Genomic DNA, 7,500 nt, shown 5'->3' with positions numbered 1-7,500 from the left:
AATTACTTTTAAAAGTCAAAGTTTGTACATTGTTGTTATCACTTGCCTTGTCTAGCACTAGCGAAGAATAACAAGTGATGTAAAGGGGACTTTGTATACGGAGTATATTTTTGTGGTAATTGCAGCTTGGTGTTCAAACGGTGCAGACCGGTTTTGGGAGGACTTTACTTTATTTGTTAAATTCTGTACAATGTAGTAGTTTTACCGATTTTGCGACCAGATTTCTGAGTTAAAAGAATAAACCGTGTTAACGGATACACCTGAGAGCTATTACTCTCCAATAATCCGTCTGTCTAGCCTTGAACCTTTTGTCCGTTACAGTAAAACGAAGCCACTTTGTGTCAAAAATGGCAAAACGAATCCTTTACGAAAGGAAGCACTAAAAGTAATGGAAGGAGCTGCACAGTTATTGGTCTTTCATTCGGATAATGTGCTTGAAAGTAGAGTCTACGCATCTGTAACTATGATTGCAGGTTTGTTATGGATTCAAGGTAGACTGTATTTTTATTTTCTTAGAGCTATTGACAGACAAAGTTCTCGTAGATTCTTGGCGTATTGTAAGGAAAGACAAACTATGGGTTGTAGAATTTAAGAAATGTTATTTTGTAATATAACCATTTCTACTTTGTATATGTATATATTGGTATTCAGTGTATAACATATTTGTAAAGATGTTTCTGAGGTCAAAGGGATAAGAAAACGTGAGTGATAAGGAAGGTAGACCTGTTAGGCTACGGATATTGACTGAAAAGTGAATGAAGTTAGAAATTGCCTATTGTAGAAAAGGGTTTGCTAACACAGCCAATGCAGAGTTATCACATCTCAAAATAGAACTAGATACAGTTACTGCTATTCATTATCGCAGTAGAGTGGTTTTAGGAGAAGAGTTAAAATTCTAAACCGATTTCAATGGTTGAACAAACCAATAATCTTATTTTGAATGTTATTCCTTCTGGCGAAAGCGAAGTAGACAATATTCCTAGAATCAAGCTAAAGGTTCAAATAAGCAGTCTCGTAAGAGTTCTGGGACTGCATGTGGGCATTCTTCGTTGATGGCTGAAGCTGCAGTTGAGGCAGCGAAGCTGAAAACTCTGTTAACGTTTGTGGATGCAGTATACAAATCTAAAGCTGACTCTGAGAAAGCTCAAGCTGAATTAAAGAAATAGCGGGTGTAGCGGAAATTGGCCATTGTGGAGTGTAAGAGGCATGCTCTTCAGCAATGATAAGGCTCGCGTTGTAGTGTTAAGTCCCATTTGTTGGTGGATGAGTCTGGGAAGCGCCATCAAATCGATAGTTTTTAGGAACATTGCCCAAGTTGTATGATTCTGAGGTATATGACTGCAATTAGCTGTAGCTCAGTGTGAGGATTTGGTAGGAGACACGTGTAAAATATAGGGTTTCTTTGGTTCAACAGTTGCCAAATGTAGTGCTTACAGATGGTCTTAGGCAAGGTATTGTTACTACCCCTATTGCTTCAGATGCTCAACCCAGAGTTTCTTCTTTTAATCCTGGAACAGGTATTGATATACCATCGATAGCTCCTAATGTGTCTCAAAAGGCTTTTACATAAATTAACCCAGGTGTTGTTCCATTATCGTTTCAAATCAATTTCAGTTTAATCAAAGGTTAGAACCTAATATGTCAAACTTCCCACACTCTGGTAATCCCCAAAATCTTTATACATAAGAATTGGATTGTGACAATGAGTTGCTGGCTATACTTTTTAAGTATGGATTGCCGGTTGCAGAGCCGTCAATCTTTACAGATGTTCTTAAATACTCTGAATGGAAGAGTTCCTTTTCTGCTTTGATCGATAAACCTGGGGTGTCGTCCAATGAAAAAAATCAATTTTTTAAAGAATTATGTTGGAGGTGAAGCTAGAGAATGCATTGAAGGCATTTCGTATATTCATACAAATGATTTCTATGTGGAAGCCATGAACTGGTTGAATGATAGGTATGAAAATCATTTTGCAATCTCAATATCATCCAGAAATAGAACACAGTCCTAGAATGAATTATCAGGAAAGGACAATGTTGTACTGCGAATGATCTCAGATTTTTTGAAGCAGTGTTTGTCCGCTTCAAAGGGTCTTGGTAACCTTGCTGTAATGAATGATGGGAAGGAAAACCAGATGTTACATGTTCTGCCAGATTGGATTATAAATCGTTGGGCTCGTATAGTAGCACATAGTATGGGGAGAAAAATGTCTTTCCTTCATTTAGTGACTTTGTTTGTACTCTATCAAATGAAGTTGATATCGCATGTAATCCTATTATGTCTTATCAGTCTTTGAAGAATATTCCGCTAAGTGACTATCAGAAAGGCAAAGTGAAGGCTTCAAAAACCTTCTATTCGAGTTTAACTGAGCAGTCAAAGTTTAATTGTAGTGACAAATAAAAAACAGAGTCCTATGAATGGTTAGTTCTGTAGTAGGGTTCATTATCTAGATTTATGTCCTAAGCTCAGAGAAAAGGCCTATGATAAGAGAAGTAAGTTTGTGTTCGAGGAGAAACTTTGCTATGGGTGCCTAAATTGAGGTCATATGACTAATTATTGTCAACATTAATTATATTGTTGAGACTGTAAGGAAAGACTTCCAACTCTGTGGTATAAGAGTGTATTATTTTTGTGTGGATGCATCAGTCTTTAAACCAATGTCTTTTCAAAGTTTTTTGAGTTATCGGCATGGATGACAGTTTAGTTTAATAATAGTTTCAATGTGCTTAGCTTATGAATCGGACCCTAATCGGGAAGTTTTTGTCTATAGTTTGCTGGACAGTCAGAGTGACTCTATGTTTGTTTTAGAGAAAATTGCTCAACAGTTGAATGTTAGTTTCTCTAGGGCAAATTTGTTGAGTACAATGTTGGCTAAGGATAAACTTATTGAGAGTTCAAAGATCAGTGGTTTACGTGTCAAAAGTCTCGATGATAGCAGTTGTTTGAGTCTACCAGCAGCATATACTCGTAAGATTATGCCAGCTAATTGCAGTCATATACCTTCACCAGATATGGTTAATGATTGGTCACATCTTCATTTTATTAGAGAAAATCTGGTACCTGTTAAAACTGATTGCAACATATGAATGCTCCTTGGAAATAATTGCGCAAATGCTTTGGTTCCTTTAGAGGTTATTCCATCACCAGGCGACGGTCATTATGCACAGCAAAGTAGTTTGGGTTGGACTATCGTTGGAACCATTTCTACCGAATTTGAATCTGATGATAGTGACTTGGGAGCTTCTCATGTTCTTTTGGCATCTGAGAATCTTGATCCTTCGCCAGTTCCTATTGTTCAGTTCACTTTGAGGTGCAAAATTCAAGAAGTTTCTCCTTCTTATGTAGCCAACATACTTGAAAAAGATTTCACCGAATTGGAAACTGATAATGTAAAACTGTCTACTATAGATCGTCGATTCTTAAAAATTTCAGAAGATAGTTTGTCTCTGTCTGAATCTAGACAGTTTGTTATGACTTTGCCCTTTAGGAGAGATTGAGCCATAATTTTCATATGGCATGGCTAATGCTCTGAGACGACTGCATTTCCTAGTTAAACACTTGGAAAGGGACAAAATGCTTTATGATCATTACATATCATTTATGAGAGATATGCTTGAACAAGGTTATGCAAAAGTAGTTCCTCAATCAGAAATTGTTAGTGATCGATGTTTTTATATTCAACACCATGATTTTATGAATATAAAGACCAAGCAAGATCAGAGCTATTTTTGACTGCAGTGCTCGTTGTAATGGAGTTTCAATCAATGATGAGTTGCTTCAAGGACCTGATCTAATGAACAATTATCAGGGGTCTTGTGCAGTTTTTGCAAAGAGCCTATTGCAATTTCTAGTGACATTGAGAATTTTTTCATCAGTTTAAAGTTAAGCAAGATAATATAGAATATCTTAGGCTTTTTCTTTATGAAAAAGTAGATTTTTCTAGTGAACCAAAATATTTCAGAATGACTGTACATTTGTTTAGTGCAGTGTCATCACAAGGTTATGCTAATTTTGGCATGAAGAAGGCGGCAGACGATGGGGAGCCTTAGTTTGGTAAAAGTGCTGCTGAGTCTGTTCGTAAACATTTCTATGTCGATGATGGTCTTACTTCAATTGCTACACCTTCAGATGTGTTTGAACTTGAGAGAAATACAGAGAGACTTTGTGCTCATCAGGGAAGACGGTTACATAAGTTTGTTCAAACTCTACAGAGGTTTTGTAGTTGATACCAATAAAAGAACATTATCAGTCTTTTCAAAGTCTTTATTTTAACAAGTCTGACCATTCAGTAAAGAGTACTTTGGGGGTTGAGTGGTCAATTGTGGCAGATTGTTTTTAATTCAAATTTTTTTTAAAGAAAAACGTTTGTCCGGGAGAGGAATCCTGTCAACCATCAGTTCAGTGTTTGATCAGCTAGGGTTCGTGTCACCCTTCATTCTACAGTGTAAGCAAATTTTGCAAGAGTTACGTCGTGAAAATAATGATTGGTATTCTCTTCTGTCCAGTTCAGTTGAATCTAAATGGCTTGAGTGGAAGATGGAAATTTTACTATTACATGATATGAAGATGAATAGATGTATAAAGCCTCTTGACATTTCGGAGGTAGTTTCGGTGGAGTTTCACTGCTTTTCTGATGCTTCAACACTTGGGCATGGTCAGTGTTCGTACGTGAGTTTGTTTGATATTCTTGGAGGGGTACACATCTTGTTAGTTTTTTTCTAAATCTAGAGTTACTTCTTTGAAACAGATTTCGGTCCCAAGTTTGTAGTTAACAGCTGCAGTATTATCAGTTAAGATTAGTAGCTTTCTCAACAAAGAGTTCAACTATTCATGTGTAAAGAATTTCTATTATACTATTTTCAGGTAGTTCTTGGTTATATTGGTAATGAGGCTAAATGGTTTCATGTGATTGTAGTCAATCGTGTCCAACAGATTAAGAACCTGTTATCAACTCATGAGTGGGTGTTTGTCAGCATTGATGGAAATCCTGTGGATATTGCATCGTGTGGTGCTTCTGTTTAGAGATTTTTAAAAGATGTAAGGTTCTGTGGTTCTTCTTTTCTCTGGGAACCAGGCTTTGTTCCAGAATCCTGGTGTATCAATAAAAACTCTGCATTTTCTTCAGATGATCCTGAAGTAAAAAAGAAAGTTTCGGCTTCAAGGATGTCCGTGAAAAACAAGAACTGATGTCTACAGGGTAAATTCATGCGTTTTTCATCCTGGCTTCGCTTGAAAAAAAGCTGTTGCATTTGGTCTCAAATTTGTACGATCTCTACAAAATAAAGCTTCAAGAGGTAAGATCGCTCTATACAAAAGTGTTACTGCTGAGGATCCACATGAAGCAGAAATCAAAATTCTGCAATCTTCACACGAACATTTCTTTCACTCAGAGCTTTGACGGATGAAAGAAAACTCTAGTATTAGTCAGTTAAGCAAATTTCATAACTTCAACTGTTTCTTAAATAACAATAGTCTTTTGAGGTTAGGTTGTATATTATCTCATGGTATCTTAGTTATGAGGAGAAATTTCCAGTAGTGTTGCCCAAAATTAGTCATATTACGTCTTTAGTTATTGGCTACTTCCACTCAAAGGTTGCTCTCCAGGGAAAAGGTTTTACTCTAATTAATCAAATTCTATCTCAGGATTACTAGATCATGAATGCCAGTTTAGTCAGTTACTAGTTTTATTTGCAAGTGTGTTGTCTGTAGAAGGAACAGAGGGAAGCTCTTGGATCAGAAAAGGAGTGATCTTCCAGATGATCGTGTAAACCAATCTCCGTGCTTCTCGATTTGTGCCTGTGACTTTTTTGGACAATTTATTGTAAAACAGGACAGGAAAGCAGTCAAGAGATAATGAAGTCTTGTTCATGCGTATGTATTCTCGCGCTGTGAACCTGGAAGTTTCATTTTCTCTATTCACAAACTTTCATCAACACTCAAAAACGTTTTATATCTATTCTTGGGCCAATTATGATGCTTTGGTTTAATATTACTACTAACTTTGTTGGTGCAAGGAATGAGTTTGGAGATGGTAAAGTCCTTGAATTTCTACTATGTTAATATTGCAATGTTGAGTTTAATTTCAACGCGCCTACGACGAGTCATATCGCAGGCTCTTGGGAGTGTTTCATTAGGACAGTAAGGAGTATTTTTTTTTTTTGGGGGGGGGGGGGGGGGAATTCTGTCAAATCATGGTTCCCAGCTTGATGAGAATGGTTTGAGGACTTTCTTGTGTGTGGCGGCTGCTATGGCTAATAATTGTTCTTTGTCTATAGAAACCTTGAATGATCCAACTTTGCCTCCTTCCACTCCAAATCCCCATATCACAGTGAAGGCTAAAGTTGTTTTGCCTAACATAGAATTTTTGATAGTGCAATGGACATGCGTAAGAGATGGCGTATTTGTCTTGTGTATGTTTCATGATTAATATTGTACTTATTTGTTTCTTGTACATTATATTTGTCTTGTGTATGTTTGAGATTTAATATTGTACTTGATTATTTATTGTGCATTATATTGGCGTTGTGTATGTTTCATGATTAACAATGTACTTACAGTGTGTTTATGTTTGTTGTATACTGGTTGTTTGTTTATTATACATAAAGTGTGAATTGAAGGTTTTGGTAAGATTTTATCTGTTAAATATTTTTTTTAATAATTTAGACGAGACTTGAAATGATGTTCATATTCAAATTACTTTTAAGTAATAGGGTTAAAAGTCAGAGTTCGTGCTTCGGTTGTTATCACTTGCCTTTTCTAGCACTAGCGATGAAGTATCAGGTTATGTAAAGACACACACACACACACACACACACACACACACATATATATATATATATATATATATATACACGCTAAGGTTTAAATTTTCTTCCATGGGTGATGAGAAATATTCAGTAAATTTACCTTAAGGGAATTTTTCATTATTTCCCTTCTTTTAAAAGATCGAATATCATCAACAGAGTCCCAACTGAAGAAGTCATAATTTTACATTAATGTATTGGTTTTTACATATATTTTCGTCAACAAGATTTATTTTATCTAGAATTGGAAAACTGTAGCATTTATTCGTTTTTGAATTTGCTGACCGAGTTCTAATTTATAAAGAAAAACCCTAAGTTTTTTTTTTTTTAATGTATTATTGGTCCGATATCTAGTTCCATAATCTAAATAGATAAATTGAAACTCATACTTTCAGAAATACATTTTATGAGAAACCGTTAATGGTATCTTCCAAAATTCCCTATTCTAAGTCACCAGAGGGGCTTTTAATCTTAGCCATAAATCACAAGAACGATCCATTGCCAAAAGAATCATAAAACACTCTAGCTTCCTGAAAATAAACTGCGAAAATATTCGCTGTATAAATATTTCCCATAAAATGAACAGCATTCATCAAGTTATGAAGGATAATTGGTTCTTTCTTTTAATTTTTGGGTAAATATGTATTATAACAGTTATGTCAATCGATAATTTTTCAAACAAAAGATTTCTTACATA

Source organism: Palaemon carinicauda, chromosome 12 (genome assembly GCF_036898095.1).
Source record: "Palaemon carinicauda isolate YSFRI2023 chromosome 12, ASM3689809v2, whole genome shotgun sequence".
In the NCBI taxonomy this organism is placed as follows: Eukaryota; Metazoa; Arthropoda; class Malacostraca; order Decapoda; family Palaemonidae; genus Palaemon; species Palaemon carinicauda.
Note: the sequence above shows the minus strand (reverse complement) of the source record.